This window comes from Psammomys obesus, unplaced genomic scaffold (genome assembly GCF_907164565.1).
Source record: "Psammomys obesus unplaced genomic scaffold, mPsaObe1.curated_primary_1811, whole genome shotgun sequence".
NCBI lineage: Eukaryota > Metazoa > Chordata > Mammalia > Rodentia > Muridae > Psammomys > Psammomys obesus.
Genome location: NW_026585687.1, coordinates 474,513 through 493,890, shown reverse-complemented (window position 1 = coordinate 493,890; position 19,378 = coordinate 474,513). Strand labels below are relative to the sequence as shown.

Below are 19,378 nucleotides of genomic sequence, written 5' to 3'. Positions count from 1 at the left end.
TGACTCTTTAACCTCTTTGAAGGTCTCACTTTGCAAATGATACTTTTATTGTGCCCCTACTCGACATGTTCCCATTTAATCATTACCATCACAACCTGTTGAGGCATCCCAGAGAGGTTTCATAGGTAACTAACTAATAGCAGAGCATACTTTGACCTCGCTCCTCATAGACTTCACTTTTAATTATAAGAATTTGGTGAAACAGAAAGAGTAGACTCTATAATTTTATCTAATTTACACGTAGAAAACAAACTCAGGAGTTCTGGGGATTTCAGGTAATGGCATTTTTGAGGCTGTTGCTGTACCTTGGTAGAGAACTTTCATTGTGTGTGTCTTATGCAGGATCAATCCCTAGCACTGAGAAAAAGATAGGAAGATGATTTAATTCCACCTGTATATTTTATTTTTGGAGAAGCTAACTATAAATTTGATCTAAGGTTAGTCTGATCTACACCGAATGAGATCCAAAACAGAGCTATACAGACAAACCCTGTCTCAAAGAAAAAACAAACAACAAAAAAAACAAAACAAAAAAAAAAAAAAAAAAGAAAGAAAAAAAAACCAGAAGGGGAGAAAGATTAATACTAGGCTAGGTGGTGTCATTTTTGCAAATGTTAATCAGTGGTTCTGAAGGAAGATTTAAAGATTTAAGTGGCAGATTGTGGACAAAATTTATATCCTGATATTTTTGGCCTTGAATGCGTTTTGAAGGATTTTATGCCCTTATCTAAAGTTTGGGTCACAAGACGATGACCAGAAAATAGGTTATATTGCAAGTTTTAATTTTTGTTCAAAATGAGTGAGAATTAACCTTCAGACATTATTACAACTATGGGAGCTACTGTTCATCTGAGATGACTATTGATGGGTTATCAATTTCAAATTTTAAGGATAAGAAGAACTTAAGAGTCTTTTATTTCTGGGGAGGGGCATGGGAGGACATGAGAGACAGAGGGTGGGATTGAGAGGGGACTACAGCTCGATTACAAAGTGAAAAAACTGATTTATCAAATATAAATAAAAAGGAGTCTTCTACTTCAAATTGGTGGTTAGACTATAATCTCAATCCGCAACCTAAGTTCATTCATCACACTGTCAAATACCTTTTAATTTATCAGTAACTTCATTTGCAAGATGCGGGAGGGGCTTTTTAAAAGTCTCTTTCTCCCCCTCAGACCTCTTTGTAATGTTGAGCTAAAAATGTTTTCTACATCTTTAACTCATTTATTAGCTTTTTTTTCTCCTGAATCTTTAGTTTTCCTCTGAGCAATCAAGATATTGAATTATTCGCATATATTATATAGATAATTATAGAAATTTGGTATATATATATATATATATATATATACACACACACACACACACACACTCTTGAGGGAGGATATATACAAAAAGCGATATATATCAGAGGATAAATCATTTTAGTAATTTCAAAGATGCCAGAAGTCCAGGTAACTGATATCTATGAATTAAACCTTAAAGGCTGACTGAAAATTTTGTTATGGGATATATAGAGGAACACTATGATGTATTACCAGAGAATTTTACAGGCATAGAACAGGGAAGGATTTTTCTGTCAAAAACATGGAGATAGACTTCTGAATTACAGAACACATAAGCAGCTTATGAAATCAGGCTATGAATTTTGCTAAGAGTAGTACCTTAGTTTGAGTCTTGTAGAATTTGGATATTTATTCTCTGCCTGTCTGTCTCTCTCTTTCCCTAGAGGTAATTTCTTTTCAAGAGAATACATTAAATTCTTGGCACCAGCACCCTGCTGATTCTTAGTGAATCATTGAAATACTAGCATTCCTGAATTCTGGGTTATTTTCATCCATTCCACTCTATTTTCTCTGTCAGTGTTTCTCCACAATTTTCTTACTGTTTCATATAACATTTGAAAGCTTTTGAAGGAATAATCTTAGTTTTTCATTATTTAGCGATTTCAAAATGTTTATTGTTTCACTTTCAAACATCAAATATTTATAATAATGAAAAATACCCAGTCTGTTCTTTCTGGTAATCCCAGCATTCGCGATGCTCACATAAGAAAAGCATCTTGACCTTGAGACCAATCTGGATTTTATAAGAAGGCCCCACATCAAACAAACAACAACAACAAATATAAACTTTTTTTCTACTTAAGACCTATAGTATTCATCTTTAGGGTTCATATAATGGATTTATGACCAGGACAATTATACCTAAGTAGATAGCTTTTTTTTTTTTTTTTTTTTTTTTTTTTTAATGAGGGTCTATGTTAAACACTAACTTGGAAGGCTTAAAGGGAATATTTGGGAAAGGAAGCCCTAAGCTATGCAGGAAAATGGTCATTCTACAGTTTGCACCTTGAAATTCACTAACTTGTTCTTTGCTTCCATGTTTTCTAAAGTAATTTTTTTTCAATAGTTAGGATTAGTTAGTGTTTATGTAAAGGCTTTAGAAGAAGCAAGGAAAAAATGAATTCCTATGTTTGTGAAGGTTGCTGTTAATAATGGTATTGACAACGACAGGGATTAAAAGAAAGTTAACTACTACTATATCTTTTAAATCATCAGTGGTTGTCAATGATACACTAGGGTGATGTCACTTTAGATATTTTTCTTCCTCCAGTCCATGTAGGAAACTAGATGATTCTTCCACGCATGCTTCTAATAGTAATGTGCTGCCTTTGTTCTTTGTTATAAGTTAAATGCTGTTGAAAATTTGTGTTACCACTGAATAAAGTTTTTGTATAAACACAGAAAAGCCTGTTTTTAAAATTATCACAACTTACCTGAAACCTAATTCTATCTGCTAACTAGCTATGTTATGACTATTAACATAATACGACAAACCTTGGTTTCATCATACCATGTTTAATTTTCAGGTCTTTCATGAAGATATTCATCAAGAATAGTACAGGCGCTCTAAAATTACAGCATTAATTGCTGGTTATTGGGATAGTCAACTCATAAGAGGAAGAAACAACAGCAGACCTTGGTGAGCAGGAGGACTTCATGTATCCAGCAGTAACATAGAGTATCTAGAGCAACATAGATTTCTCCTTTGAAGAAATCCTACTCAGATGGATGATAATACAACATTTAGCAGATGTATTATCATTGTCCGGGGCTATGGCTCTCATCTGTCACACTCAATCCTTAAGGGCAAGGAGGTGCCTTATCCATCTTTGTATTCACAGTGCCTAATCCGGTGCTCATTGTAGGCTTCATTAAATGTTTTGTTGCATGAAAAAATGAACCATCAACAGACATTAATTGGGTGCCTGCTCTGTGATCCCTATGGCTTCAGCTTGTTCCTGCCCGTTGCCTACAACATCCAAGCTCTCTTCAGGGTGCTTACCTCTGAAGCTTATTCCTATCTTATCACACTGTTTTGTGTAGTGTAATGAGAGTGACCATTTCCAAATAACTGATAATTTGTCCCTTGATTGTCTTTTATAAAAAGGGAAAATAGCAGCCCAAGTATCTTGGATATCATAGTTGATAATATGTCTCTTATCCAGTACTCCATTTCTATCGCTGTGTTTTGGAATTGTCTGAAGATGTTTCGAGGCTGCTGTTACTATACTTCCTACCAATTACCCCCTAGGTTGGACCAGATTGTTCACTGAGTAAGCATTTCATCCTCAATCTGCTGTATACCATTATATTTGGTATTCATTTTGCCCAGGTTTAGTCTTACCTGCAGCTATAGGTTTTATTTCTTTATATCTTCCAAAGGATACAGTCCCTCATAGTCATGGCAGGCAGGAAATACACCAGAAAAGACAAGGATTCATGGCATCGGGTGTGGCAAGCTGAGCGAAAACAGGAAGAGAGGCCAGAGTAGAAAACATCAATCTTGCCCCTAGTGACATATCTCTACCAATGTTCTACCTCTGAAAGGTCCTATAACATTCTCAGATGGTACCACCAGTGTTCGAATATAAAATAAGCCGATAAGGATATTGCTCTCCCGGTAGAACACAGATTGAGATGAGACGAGCAGGTACAGACAAAGCAAGAAAAAAAGACAACAACCATGGAGTGGTCTTAGAAGGATTTGAGGTCAGGAGTAGGCTCTGGCTAAGAACAAGTAGTATCAATAAGATCCGTGTCTTTCATTTTTGTTTGAAACAAAATCTTGTTGGTCTTGGCTGTGTGGAGTCTTCCCCACACAGATTTAGTAGTCCCCAAACTTGGAGCGATCCTGCTTCTACCTCCCCATTGTTAGGATTATGTGCAACTAAACTTGTCACAACATGAATGTTGAGTGCTGGGGACATAGGTCAGTGATAGACTGTTTGCCTAGCAGACATAAAACATGGTCAGTTTCAGGCCTCAGTATGGAGAGACGTGGGTATTTGGTACTTTGAAACTACATGTGCTTATCAATCAGAGCAATTTTTGTACTATTCTCTATTTTAGGATAAAGTATAAACAAATGCAAGTTAGTAACACTTGAAAACACCACACATAAAAGCCATTCTAGGATCAGGATGTAGAATTTCCCTTTGATCTTATGAAAGCCAGTGAGAGTTTTTCGAAGTTAAGCCAGAAGACTGTTCTTTGAACCAACACTGCAAACATACCTTTCTCCTGGTTTTTTGTTTTTCTACTGGACAATCATGTCCTTCAACCAGACAGTTCAGAGACAGATACAGAACACCCCTAAGGTCTCCTAACTTATTTGTAGCATGGCCAACTTAAGCACACATCATTGTTCAATCAGAATCCTGGAGTTTGTGCTAGCTGTCACCCCAAATGTAATTTTGAAATTGCTTTATATTATTCTATATTGTTAGTTTTAAAACTCAAGGGGTTATGACTTATAAAACCTCATTCATTTGCTCTAGACAAATTATAGTATCTGATGACAAAGCCATAAAAGTGGGATTACTCCGGCAATACTAAACCATGGGCCTGGGCTAACGGAACTCTTGGTTCTTTAGTATAGGTTTTGCAGTTGCTACCATGGCATCAGATGGTTGGTATCACACCCATGGCACCTAAGTTTCCTTGGGATGGTTTATTTAGACAGTGGTGTCTGTGCCTTCCATTCTGATCAGTCTTCTGCTACTTCTCCCCATCTCCGTTCTCCTGTTATATTTTCAAACCTTATTGCATGGACTAGAAGCACCACTGTTTTAGAACTGTGGTAAAGGACTTCTTTGCCTTGTTATAATCTTAAGAGAAATGTTTTAGACTTAAAGCATTTCTGTGGTTTCTTTTAAATGTGTATACTCTTAGCTGTGGTCGCCTTTCCTTCTCTTTCTCTAGTATCACTACTAGAGTGCTACAATAGCACAATGATGAATGTGTGACAAAGGACATTTAGCGTCAGTTAGAGCTGCTGGATGTGGCTTCTGGGAGCTGAAACCCAGTCTTCTGCCAGAAAAGCAATCTTTCTTAATCACTGAACCTTGGGCAGTTTTTATCATGACAGCATATTGGGAAGGGGCTGGAGAAATGTCCCAGTGGTAAATTGCTTGTAGCATGAGTACAAGCACCTGAGTTTGATCTGCAACAAGTACCTAAACTCTGGGCCCAGTGGCAAGCAACTGTCACTCCAGCAGTTAAGGGAAGGGTGTCAGAGACAAGTGGATTACTGGAGCTCAGTGGCCAGCCAGCCTAGCCAAGTATTGAACTCCAACTGCTCTGAGTCCTTGTCTCAAAAAATAAGGTTGAGAGTGATTGACTTCAACCTCTAGCCTCCACACTCATACATGTGCCTACATATGAACACATATGCACATAAAATGGCACCAGGCTTGCCTGAAGAGCTCTTGTCTAAATGAGACTAAGCCTGGTGATTTGTTGTGATAGTGGAAGACTTTATGTTATGGATGTGGTTTCTACAGTAGGTAAATGGGCTTCTGATCTTTCTCTGTTAACCAAACTAGGATAACATGTTTTCCAATGAATCACTTCCAGTTGTCTGAATTCAGTAAACATTAACGTCATCATTGCCTGCAGATTCGGTGGTCATACTTTTGTGTGGAGAGTTGTGATGGCTGTTCTTTAACTGCTGACGTTCATAGATTTTTTTTTTTTCCTTGCTCTTATGACAGTGGTCATTTTTGCATTTCTGGCCTCCAGGCAAGACAGGAGCAAGGACATTTCCTAGCTTTTGGCCAAGGACAGAGCTCAGAGCTTTTGAGGTTCATGTCCAAACCTGCTTCTAGCACCTGTTCTCATCAGCAGTGCCAGACTTCCTGTGTAAATGGTTCTCTGAACTCATTTTCTATTGCTGAGGTTGCTGCTCCTTATAGAAATCCCATCCTCCTATTTCCTTGCAGAGTTTGCTGAAACCTGAAATTTTTAGGTAATATGTTGTAGTGTTTCTGAGACAGGGTCTTACCCTGTAGTACAGCCTAGAAATCACCAGTAGCCAAGGCCCGCGGAGATGGAGGCTAGATGAACCATACCCAGCTCATTGTAGTAATTTTGACTAGCGCCTCTTCCAGTGTTTTTAGGGTTTATAGGTATGCTCTACTTTGTTCATTTAGTGATTTCAGAGGACTTCAACTAGTGCGAGAATTTTTGGTTTGTCTGTTTGTTTCACTTATACTAAATCCTTGATGTCACTCTTAGGAAGGAGCAGCTTTGAACTTACGCTTAACCTCTGGATTCAGTACATGTGGAGGTCAGAGGTTGAGTTCGGGTGTCTTCATCTATTGCTCTCCACTTTGTTTTTAAATTTCATTTACTTTTTTTCTTTGAGACAGGGTCTCTCTGTTTATCTTGGCTGTCCTGGATCTAACTCTCTAGATCAGGCTGGCCTCAAACTCAGAGAACTGCTTCACTCTCCCTCTAGAGTGTTGGGATTAAAAGCATATACCACCGCTGCCAAGTAGACTTTAAATTTATTTTATTTCGGGTATATAATTGCTTTGCCTACATGTATGTCTACATACCAACTTATGTGCTAGGTGTTAGTATTATGTTGGCATCCTGCTTCTGGGTTGCCTAACAACATACGATGTCATAATGTTTTGCCAGCCAGGCGCGGTTCCATTGCTCCCTAAAAGAATCAACCCCCACTTTGTCTCTCTCTTGGCTCTTCCCTCTCCTCTCTCTCTCTGTTGGGGCTCCCCTTTCTCTCTTCCCCCTATCATGTCTCACTCTCTCCCTCTCCCCCTCTCTTCATCTCCATCTGATAAACCTCTCTCATACAAAATCCATTGTCCACTTCATCATTGTCTTATTTGGTCCCAATATTGGTGCTCTGAAATGGAAGGTGCTCTCTTGATATCACACGTTCTAGTCACGCCAGGATCTTTTTAATCAAACAAACTTCTTTTGGACCATGAATGCTTGCAAAAGATTTGTTCTTCTTCTTTACTTTCTCTTTACTTTTTCTTTACTTTCTCTCAGTTGCCCTTAGCTTGCACACCTTTCCTGCTGGGGAGGCTAAATCTGCTGGCAAGCCTCTTCAGACAGACAGAGCCTGCTTTTAGTTAAGCCAGTACAGGGAACTCTATGCACACGCAGAGTGCTTTAAATTGCACCAGGTGCCTCTGGCTCCCTGGGCAAATTTTTAAATTTTCGGGGATCACCTGAAGCTAGAGGCCAGCTTGCAGGAAGAGTTTTCAGTTGTGCTGACTTCCATGCCACGCCCACACAGAGAGTTTTAAACCAGGCTGGGACAGCCATCCCACCAGCAAGCACCTGGTCTCCCCATGCCACCAAAGCCGCACACAGCACATCGGTAGCTGAGCCGCCATATTGATTTTAAAATGGAGAAGCCGCGCACTGCGCTTGCCCCTCCCCCATTCCTGCAACTCTCCAAGCTGTGCACAAACACTGACCACTAAGATGCTACTTCCAAGCTTTAAAAAAAAATCTTTTCTTCCTGATTTCTGTACACTCTGCTCTTAATATATATATTATTTTTTTAAATGCTCCAAATTTTTACCTAACAATTTATATAACTTTCTCATTGGCTTACATTTATCTCCTTTTAGACTAGAAAAGTAACAACTCTCATTTTAATTTGGTATGGATTTTTATAAAATTTCAAAGTTATAAAGGTCTATTCAAATTAAGTTAATTTAAAATATACCTCTAACTGCCTATGTCTTGATCAATTCCTAAATTAATAAATACTATTTCTCCTACCATGAGCTGCCTATGATCAAGATTCACCACTAGGCTTTATGGCTAATGGATTTGATATAATAAATTCAAGTATAATTTTAAAATTGCTTTATACTTTTCCAAGATATTGTTGGTTTTAAAACGAATAACTCAGGGGCTACTACCTACAGGTTTTTACGAATATTCTAAATTAAGATCTATTAATTGTAGAGGTATTTTATGTTAAAACATGGCCATTCTGCTATATATTTACTATCAAAAGGTTAAAATATGCTTGGTTTTGTTTTCTAAAAATGGTATTATTGATCTATGGTATAGCCTTAGACTTTTATAAGCTATAAACTCTTCATATCCTAAATCATACAAAAAACTGTTATGCTTCCACTTTAATGGACTATGTTTATGACTTACAAGGCTACAACTTAACAGGGACAAAACCTAAAGTCCTAATATATAATGGTTAGTGAATGCAAGTTAATAGTTAGTCATCTCATAGGTTATCAAGTCCTCCAACATGTCCAAGAATATATTTATAGTCCTACAGATGCTAACATGGTCTCACTGCCATCTTTAATAAACAGCTGATTTTAGTACGTTTATCCTATATTATATGTCTAATATCCACTTATGAGTTAGTATATATCCTGTGTGTCTTTACTTCTGGGTTAACTCTCTCAGGATGATCTTTTACAGTTCCCACCATTTACCTGCAAATTTCATGATTTCCTTGTTTTTTATTGCTGAGTAATACTCCATTGTGTAGATTTACCACAATTTCTGCATCCATTCTTCAGTTGTGGGGCATCTCAGTTGTTTCCAACTTCTGGCTATTACAAATAAGGCTGATACAAACATGGTTGAGCAAATGTCATTATTGTGTACTTGAGCCTCTTTTGGATATATGCCTAGGAGTGGTATAGCTGGATCTTGAGGTAGCACCATTCATAATTGTCTGCGAAAGCACCAGATTTATTACCAAAGTGGTTGTACAAGTTTACATTCCCACCAACAATGAAGGAGGGTTCCCTTATCTTCATATCCTCTCCAGCATGTGGTGTCACTTGAATTTTTGATCTTAGCCATTCTGATGGGTGTAAGATGAAATCTTAGGGTTGTTTTGATTTGCATTTGCCTGATGACTAATGACATTGAACATTTCTTTAAGTGTTTCTCTGCCATTCGATAGTCTTCTACTGAGAATTCTCTGTTTACCTCTGTACTCCATTTTTTTTAATTGGATTACTTGATTTGTTGCTGTTTAACTTCTTGAGTTCTTTATACATACTGGATATTAGCCCTCTGTCACATGTAGGGTTGGAGAAGATCCTTTCCAAATCTGTAGGCTGTCGTTTTATTCTGACGACTGTGTCCTTTGCTTTACAGAAGCTTTTCAGTTCCATGAGGTCCCATTTATTGACTGTTGATCTTAGAGCCTGTGCTGTTGGTGTTCTGTTCAGGTGGTTGTCTCCTGTCCCAATGAGTTCAAGGCTCTTCCCCACTTTTTCTTCTAGGTTTATTGTGTTTGTTTTTATATTGAGCTCTTTGATCCACATGGACTTTAGTTTTGTGCAGGGTGATAAATATAGGTCTCTTTGCATTTATATGCATGTAGACATCCAGTTAGACCAGCACCATTTGTTGAAAATGCTTATCCTTTTTTCCAATTGTTTGGTTTTGGCATCTTTGTAAAAAACTGGAAAAGATCATCCTAAGTGAGGTATCCTAGAAGCAGAAAGACACACAGGGTATATACTCACTCAGAAGTGGATTTTAGATACATACTATAAGATAAACCAACTAAAATCTGTACACACAAAGAAACTAATCAAAGAGGACTCTGGCTAAAATGCTCAATCTCCATTCAGAAAGGCAAAGAGGGTGGACATCAGAAGAAGGAGAAAGCAGGGAACAACTCAGGAACCTGCCACAGAGGGCCTCTGAAAGTCTCTACCCTGCAGGTGTCAAAGCAGATGGTGAGACTTATGGGCAACCTTTGGGCAGAGTGCTGGTAATCTTATGAAAGAAGTGGGAAATAATAAGATCTGGAGAGGACAGGAGCTCCACAAGGAGAGCAACAGAACCAAAAATCCGGGCATAGTGGTTTTTTCTGAGACTGATACTCCAGCCAAGGACCATGCATGAAGATAACTGCCCATGGCAGTTTAGTGTCCAGTTGGGTTTTATAGTAATGGAAACAGGGACTGTCTCTGACATGAACTGATTGGCCTGCTCTTTCATCACCTTCCCCGAAGGGGGGGAGCAGACTTAGCAGGCTACAGAAAAAGATTATGCAGCCACTCCTGATGAGACCTAATAGACTAGGATCAGAAGGAAGGAAAGGAAGACCTTCCCTATCGGTGGACTTTGGGATGGGCATGCTTGAGGAAGGGGGAGGAAGGGAATGATTTGGAAGGGAGGAGGGAAGGAGCTACAGGAGGGATACAAAGTGAATAAAGTGTAATTAATAAAAATTAAAAGAAAAAGAAAAAAGAAACAACTGAGGATGGTCCCTGAGTCACCATATAGGGTTTGTTAAAAATAATAAGAGAACAGCCTTCCTGAAAGGCTCATCTACAGCAAAACCTATAAAACCTATGCTCTAGACCTTGGATACTGCTCTGAGGCTGGTGGCATTCCCGAACACAAAACAAGAGGTCTGTAATAACCCATCCCACCAGGGTATAGCCAATAATCAATTGGGTTAGGTGACTGTTTCAAATGCAGCCAAAGGGGACGCTGTTCCCGCAGCTGCCTCAAGAAGCCATGGCTGCCTACCTGCATTTCTCCTGGAGGAAGATGCAAAGGCCACCTTTTTTTTGTTTTTTTTTTTTTTTTTTTTACCTGTGAGGAGATCCAGTCAACATCAGTTACCAACTAGTCAATCCGTCCTTGGAGAATTAGTATTGTCTGAGCCACTTGCTGGAGGTCCTGGATGAACTGGGAAGAAAGCTGATAATAAAATTTAGTGAAGTGGCTGGTCCTGCTGTCCAGGTCCCGACAGCTGCCGTAATTCCTGCAACAGCCAAGATAGGCAAAATTTAAATTGCCCTCTTATCCTGCTGGGCAGCTACTGAGTCCACAACTGGGATTGATAGAGGCTCCTTTTCATTTATCACTCCCAGCTCGTGGAAGAGGAGTACCAGCATGCAAACTTCTGACCAAACAGCAGGCAGACGATGGTAGACCTGAGTGCAAGAAAGAACTGAGGTATTATTAGCAGTAGGGCATTAGGGTTTAGATGAGGTATTAAGGATTATAGTTTTATTACAATATAAGGAACTTAGCGTTCATACAGAGTGTGTCCCGGATTCCTTGAAACATCTTGCCATCCCAAAGAGGGTAATATGAAAAAGGTAGGGGGTTGTGGCAACATCAGAGTCAGGGCAGTTAGTGAATGGTGAAGTAAGGCTACTGGACAGAGTCACCAGAGAAGCTGTCAGCAGTAGTTCTGAGTTGGTCCCAGGTGGGACACACAGCCAGCAATGTCCCGGCTGGGTCCCATTAAGCTGCTTGTAGGCCAAGGTCAGGGTCTGAAGTAGGAGATGAAATGACAGGTTTCTACCATTTAGGAGGGGATGATAGAGAGGTAATGACCTTAGAGGATTGTTTAATTATCTTCTCTACTTCTCCCATCCCCAGGGATTGGGACATATTTTCTTTGGATATGGGTAGTACTTATTGGTAAATCAGGTTTGTAGTGGCGGAAGAGTTTTCCAATGACACCTGCTTCCCATCTGGGATCCCACGAGTCTTGGGCGTATAAGTAGAGAGTCGTTTTGTGCAGGTGATGGAGCTTCTTCTGTGCTGGTGCGTGGATATGGCAAGACTAGTGTGGGCAGCCTCCATACCTGTCCGGCCATTTTTTTGCAATGATCCTTTGTTTGATCAAAGAGGAAGCAAACAAATTCTATCGCATAAGAGAGGAGGGATAGATGTAGGGGTGATGGCTATTTCAATCGGTTCCTGGCAGCCTCCCATGGAGCAATTTCCCGACCCTGTTTGGAGAGACTCCTTATTATCAATGACAGTTTCTTGAACCTTGAATCTCCGTATATAGGAATTACCTTGGACAGAAATAGGCAAGAGGCCGAGGAGGAAAAATACGTATCCAATCCAGTAGGGTGAAACACAGCTCCTGTAGTGAGGCCTCATTTTTCTGGAACCGGAGACAAGGTGGTTGATCTTGGCTTCTTTTGGAGCTTGAGGAAGCAGGGTCCAGTTGGAATTGATATGTAGGAGGGAGCATTATCTTGAGGAGAGAGGCTAAAAGGCTTCAGTTGTGATAGATGAATCCAGTGAGGGAAGCCCTCAAGCTTAGCAGCTGTGGAGCTCACAAGAATCACCTGGAAAGGACCCTGCCATTTAGAAGAAAGAGTTGGGGAACTTTGGAGGAGAGAGAAGGACCTGGCACCCAATGTTAATAGGAGATGGACAGGGGTTAGTGTATGGCCGTGGTAAACAGTGGTCAGTAAAGACCCATAGACGAGAACAGAGATGACAGAGTAAGGGAGTAAGTAGGTGGTCAGGGAGAGGCGAGGATTTCGCTGAATGACCAGGACTTAGGACCGGTCTCCCACCCATGAGCTCAAAAGGTGAAATAGAGGTTTTTTTATGGAGAGCTCGTAGCCTGAAAAGGGCCAAGAGGGAGGAGTTTTACCCAGTCATGGTGAAGTTCATGTGATAGTTTAACAAGAATAATTTTTAAGGATTGGTTAGTTAGTTCGTTCTATCTTTCCTAAAGACTGGGGATGGTATGAGATATGAAAATAGCAAGGAATATTAAGAGCTTTAGATAAGGTCTGGGAAACATAAGAAATGAACTCAAGACCATTTTCTGACTGGAGGGAGGGAAGAATTTCAAAACGTGGGATAATCTCATGGAGAAAGAGATCAGAAACTGAGCTCTTTTGTTAGTAGCTCGAAAAGCCTCCATCCATCCTGAGAAAGTGTCCACCAAGACCAGGAGATACCGGACACTGCTGACATGTGAATAAAATCAAGTTGCCAGTCAGTACCAGGGAGAGAGCCTCTAGTCTGGTGGGTAGGGAAAGGCGAGGTACGATATCCTGAGTTAGGATCTGAGGTCTGGCAATTCTTACAAGGGGCAATAATGGTTTTTAGGAAATGCAAGTACTCAGGGGTAGGCTTCACGTGAGCCGTGACAAAGTTAGACAGTGCTTGACTGATAGGATGAAAGAACTAGTGTAGATAGGACAGCATCTGACGAGTTTCAGGAGATGTTAAGGGAGATGTGGGTTGTAGTGTAAGGATGTTTTGCGGTGAGTGAGATGAGTCTAGGCCTTTAAGGGCTGGAGCCTTAGCTGCCTCTTCAGCCCGGTTATTTCCTTTGGAAACTATGGAATCGTCTGTCCAGTGGGACCGGCAGTGGACTATTCTGATGGCTGTGGGAAGGTGGGAGGCTTCCAGCATGGCCATAATTTGGCCTGCATTGGATACAGATCCTCCCTTTGCTGTAAGTAACCCACACTCTGTCCAGATGGCAGCATGGGAGAGAAGAATATGAAAGACGTATTTAGAGTCTGTATAGATAGTAAGGGATTGTCCCTGGGCCAAGTGGAAGGTGCAGGAAAAGCTATTACTGTGACCTGTTGATTAGTGGTGTGGGCATGGAGGACTTGTACCTCAAGCACCTTGGTATCTGACACTATGGCATAGCCTACTTTTTGAGCTCCCTCATGTACAAAGGAGCTGCTATCTGTATAGCAGGTATAGATGATCTGAGGCAATGTGCTCTTCTGTATGTGGGGGGGGGGGTGACAATAGTTTCTCTAAAGTTTCAGTGCAAGAGTGAGATGGGGAATAGTCAGAGTTAGGTCAAGGAAGAAAGTTTTAAATATTAAGAGGGCTGGAAAGATAGCTCAGAGGTTAAGAGCACTGGCTGCTCTTCTAAAGGTCCTGAGTTCAATTCTCAGAAACCACATGGTAGCTCACAACCATCTATAATGGGATCTGGTGCATATTAGGTCTTTTCTATCTAGGGTGATGCCCTTGTGTGTTGGTGTTATTGTTAGTTCCAGGTAAGTGATCTCAGATGGGGATAATTGGACCTTAGAGGATGATACCCGATAGCCACTCCTGGATAGGAAATTTAGATGAGCAGAAGTGTTATTTTGGCTAACTTGTAGGGATTGACTGTAGATTTAGGGAGAGATAAGGAGAATCAATCAGAAGCTAGAGCTTGGCCAAAAAGGGGTAGAATCCCTGGGGTAGAACAGTCCAAGTTAGCTGAGTAGAAACAAGGGTTTCAGGGTCAGTCCAGGTAAAGGCAAAGATATTTTGTGAGTGGGTGTCTAAAGGAATAGAGAGAACTGAGAAATGGGATTGGCTGAGAACTGAGAAATGGGATTGGCGACAACAGGGTGAAGGGGGACAACTGCAGATTTGAGAAGCCGGAGGTCTTGAAGCAGGTGATAGGCTCCATTGGGCTTTGTAACTGCAAGTATAGGGGTGTTAAAAGGAGAGGAAGTGGGGCGAAGGAGTTTTTTCTTAGAAGCTCAGTGATAATAGGCATAAGTCCTCTAAGACTCTTGAGAGGAAGTTGTTATGGAGCCTGGGCAATATACCAGGTGTGGTTCTGTAGCTGAATGACTACAGGGGAATGGTGTCTCACCACAGAGGGGTTTTGGGCATCCCAGACTTGGGAGTCCACTTGAGAGGCTGGTAAAGGAAGCAACCTATCAGAACTGGTAGGTAGGGTAGCTAGGAGGAGGAGAGAGGACACTGGCAAGCTTTGTGTCATGCCTTAGGAGGCAAGGGAGCCTGCTTCATAGCTGAGGCTGGCTAGATGCCCTCCGCCAGCATTTGGTATTTTTGCTTGCGGGCTTTTTCAGCTCTCCCGTGGTACACCTTAAAGGCCAGCACTAAGACTTCTGCCTGTGGAGTCAGAGGTCTTTTCTCCAAGGATTTAAACTTAGCCCTGATGTTGGGGAACCTTTGGGAGAAAAAATAGGTCATTAGTAGTTGTCTGCTCTCTGTACTTTCGGGATCTAGATTAGTGTGTTGTAAAAAGGCCTTTGTAAGGCACTCTAGGAATTGAGACGGGTTTTCTTTTCTGTCCTGAATGACCTCCTGGAGCGGACTTTGCTAGAGAGTGAGAACTGGTAGCAGGGGGGCTAATAATTGTTGGTGAGGTGAAAGTGGTTGCCATAGTGAGCTGACTAGGACAGCCTATTGCCGGGGAAGGAGGTGAGGATTTTGGAGAAGCCGAAGGAAAGAGGAGGGGGAAGACGCCAGAGGTTGTAAAGATTCTGGAGAAGTTGAAGAGGAAGAAACTGGAGTATGAAAGTAGGGAGAAGACACCGGAGGTGGTGAGGATTTTAGAGAAGCTGGAGGTTGAGAACAGCAGGGTGGAGGTTCATCTGCAGGGTCAAAAGTAGATACCTCTTGAAGTTGAGACTTTATAGCTAGAAGAAGTTGGATAGGAGTACAGGAAGAGCAGAGAGAAGGTTTAGAGCAGAGAAGAGAGAAATCTTGAACATATGGTACATCCTTCCATTTACCAGATTTCTGGCAGTAAATAAGATCCCGTAAAATATTGGGATTTAATGTGAACCCTTACTTAAAAATATGCAGGCCAGGTCTTATTACAGAGTCATGTGAGCTTAGAGGCCTTTAATTGAGGCTCGATGTGTAATGTTTGAAAATTCTACAGAAGAAAACTCAGTGGGGACACTGGAGGAATGGTCATCTGGGTGTTTTCCTTTGGGAGGCAGAGAAGTCAGTGACCTTCCAAAGGCGTCCCAAAGGCAAAGTGTGACTCAGACAAGAGGTCCTACCTGATCCAATAGCTCGTCACCTTTTGGCCAGAGATCAGGGTGCAGATGCCCGGGGACACGGCAGGAGAGTTCAACCCACCGAGGGCTAGGACTTCCCTGAGCAAGCAAGAGAGGGGAAGAACAGACCGTGCACAAGTGGGAGGCTCTCCCAAGGGAAAGTGGGACCCTAATGGAAATGGAGGTACAGCAAAAGGGGCCAACCACAGCCAAGAAAGACCGTGGTTGTGGGGGCCCCTGCTCCAAAGGGTATTGAGATTCTCAACAGTCAGTCCTCCCTTACCAAGAGAAAAGTTTATGCTGACCAACAGGGGGGACCCACCAATTTAGCTGGTGTTATGTTGCAGTAGTGATCTGGTTGCTGGAAAGTGAGGTTCACGGGCAGATTTGGAATAAAATAGGTCTCCAGCAGCCCCAGTGGAGTCCCAGCACTCCCCATGCAGTGTTCCCACTGGGCTGAACATATTCCCGGCCAATGCACCAATGATAGATATAGTGCAGAGTGAGAGTTTTACAGTAGGTTCTCAAATCAGGCCACGCAACCTGTTCCATATGGAAGGTTTATTAAAGGAAAGGAAAGGGGTTGCAGAGTCCATCTCTGGATGGGGCAGGAGAGAAAGAGGGAGAGAGGATGAGCTTCAAGTTCTCTTATAAGGTGACCCCAAGCATGCACAGTTGGTTCCAGTTGACCAGCCAGGTGTCTTCTAGGTGGCCTCATAGATGCCAGATATCCATTTCGTCAGGTCTCTTGGGGCTGGCCATAGAGATGCTTGCTTACGGATCCCAACATTAGGCGATATAAAAATATAAATCTCAGGGCACAACATCCTGATAGCTTTTGGATGCACAGATTCAGCTCTGATGGTCAGTCTTGCATGGCAGGCACTTTTACCTTACTGAGCCATCTCACTGGTTCCTATATAGATATGTTAAAATGTATTTGTTTTATGTATAAGAGTGTTCTGTTTCCATTCACACCAGAAGAGGGAATCAGACTCCACTAGGGATGGTTATGATGTGTTTGCTGGGAATTGAGCTCAGGACCTATGGAAGAGCAGCCAGTACTCTTCACCACTGAGCCATCTTTTCAGCCTGCTATATAGACATTTTAACCTTTTCTTTCTGAACTCCTTTGTTTTTATGACTGGTCTTCATGATAATACTATTTTGTCTAAACTATGCTTTACCTGCCAAAAGGACCAGAAACTTAAGAAAACTAAAAGAATAATTGAGGATGTAATGATTGTTAATAATTTTATTCAGACTATGAAATTGAAAAATAAGAGTTGTATTAATTTTATTGTTTCTTTGTTTTCTTTTAGGAGACAAGTTTTCTCTGTTTATTCCTGGATATCCTGCATTGACTTTGAGGCTGTCCTCAAACTCAGAGAATTGCCTGCTTCTGCCTCCAGAGTACTGTGATTAAAGGCTTGTACCACCATGCCTGGCTGCAGTAATTTTTTAATACTACAGTCTTTTAAAATGTATTTAAATATATAACTTAAAAAGAAAACTTTTTTTCTGTCTGTTCCCCTAAAATAAAACTTTCATGATAAAATGTATCACTAACAATTCAAGAAGAACTTTATTGGCATCCATAAGCAGGCATCTCTACAGCCAGCCCCAAGGGACCTGGTAAACCAGACATCAGGCATCTGTGACTCCATCTATGGACCACCTGCGGACCACCTGAACCCACCTGCACATGCTCTGGGTCACCTTATAACAGAACTCCCACCACCCACCCCCTCTCTTGCGCTACCCAGAGAAGGTCTCTGTGACCCCTTTCCTCTTCTCTTAATAAACCTCCCACATGGAAACAGTCCTGTGGCGTGATTTGTGAACCTGCCACGTAACTTCTCTGCAAAATCCTAACAAACCTGACTTGCTTTCCATGTAAATAACAAAGCCTGAGTAAGTACGGTCTTAAAGAGCTAATATATAAAATCAGTGGACAAAAAGGATACTAAGGGAAGGCAAGACGCAGTAGCAGTACAGCATCTTCTCATCTCTTGGCCTGGGAGAGATTCAGCACACAACGGTGGTAGTGATAGGAAAAGACACTTTTATGTGGTGGTAGGGGGCTGTGAATCATCACTTTCTTTCTGGATAGCTGTCTTGTCTCCTGTAGGTAGCCCTTCCTCCCCAAACTCCCCTTGTGATTGTCTGGCCACATTTCTTGCTCCTGCTTTCCTGTGCCCGCTTTGATTTCTTTGTTTTTAGCGCCCAAGGGCTTTCTTCTCTATTCTTGGATGTTTCTTATACATTATAAATCTGTGTTTCTGTTTTGAGGTGTTTGCTTAAGCTCACCATAATGACTACTACGCCCCAGTTTATTATTTCTTATAGCACACAACTTGTTTCGAAGTATTAAGGAAATGAACACATTGATCACGTACTGGTGGTGTTCCTGTTGTTGTTTGAGACAGTGTCTTGTGTATCCAGGCTGGCCTTGAATTTAAGCTCCCAAGTGTAGCTGAAGATGGCACTTTTAAAAGTCCTGTCTTCACCAGCCCTGGCTGTCATGGAACTCTCTATGTAGACCAGGCTGGCCTCAAATTCACAAAACGCTGCCTGCCTCTGCTTTCTGAGTGCTGGGATTACAAGCATATAAGAGGCTTGATAATTCTACTGAAAGAACCAGGCCCCAAAAGTCACCAGTCGCAGGAACTAGGCCATAGGTCACTAATTCCAGAAAGAAGATAGGGGAGTCCCCTACCCAAGGAACAGCCTGGAGAAAACCCAGTAATATTTAACCATCACCCTTAGCAAAGGCTAATCAGTGAAGACCTGGAATTCGCCCAGGTGTTCTTTACAATAGGGTGAGTAAAACAATTACCGTTTGGCTTGGCCCTCCCGGCAAACAATTTTCTCCAGACATCTGATATTTGCTAAATATCAGTCTTTCATAAAACTGCCTACAAAGCTGAAATTTCCCAACGTTGTTGTAACCCTAAATAAAAACCCTCCTCCCCCTGAGCTCAGGGCTCTACACTCAAGAACCACTGAGTCTGGTGAGGGTATGGGCCTGAGGTCATGCTTGCAAGAAAAGACCCTCCTGAATTTGCATGAGCTTAGGCTCTTTGGTGGTCTTTGGGGTCCCTGAGACTTGGGCAAAACACTACTTTTCATCTTTCCAGGATTCTACATTGACTTCCAGAGCAGCTGTGCCAGTCAATACTCATTCCAACAGTTAATAAAAGCTTCCTTTTCCCTGCATCTTTGCTGGCTTCAGCTGGTTGGTTGGTTTGCTTGCTTGAGTGTTTGTTTGTTTGTTTGTTTGTTTGTTTTGATAATAGTCACAGTCTCAAAGCGCATTTTCAAATACCGGCCATTTGTGTATGCGTTCAGTTCATTTGCTGGCTGGATAATTTGTCCCATCAAAAGAATATTTTTTAAATGCTCTAGATTTTATCCTTTGTAATTTTTAAATTTATGACTATTTTATTAACATTTTTACTATTATTATTATTATTATTATTATTATTATTATTATTATTA

General features: G+C 41.3%; 1 long non-coding RNA gene across 4 annotated transcripts in view; it reads left to right on the top strand.

Annotated features, from left to right (window-relative positions):
• LOC129665613 (uncharacterized) overlaps positions 1 to 17,701 on the top strand; it is a 49,347-nt gene extending 31,646 nt beyond the window's left edge. For all 4 annotated transcript variants that reach the window (XR_008718399.1, XR_008718400.1, XR_008718398.1 and 1 more), the window contains one exon: positions 17,200 to 17,701. This is a non-coding gene — a long non-coding RNA (uncharacterized LOC129665613). The remainder of the gene's footprint in view (positions 1 to 17,199) is intronic.
• Positions 17,702 to 19,378: the final 1,677 nt, after the last annotated feature.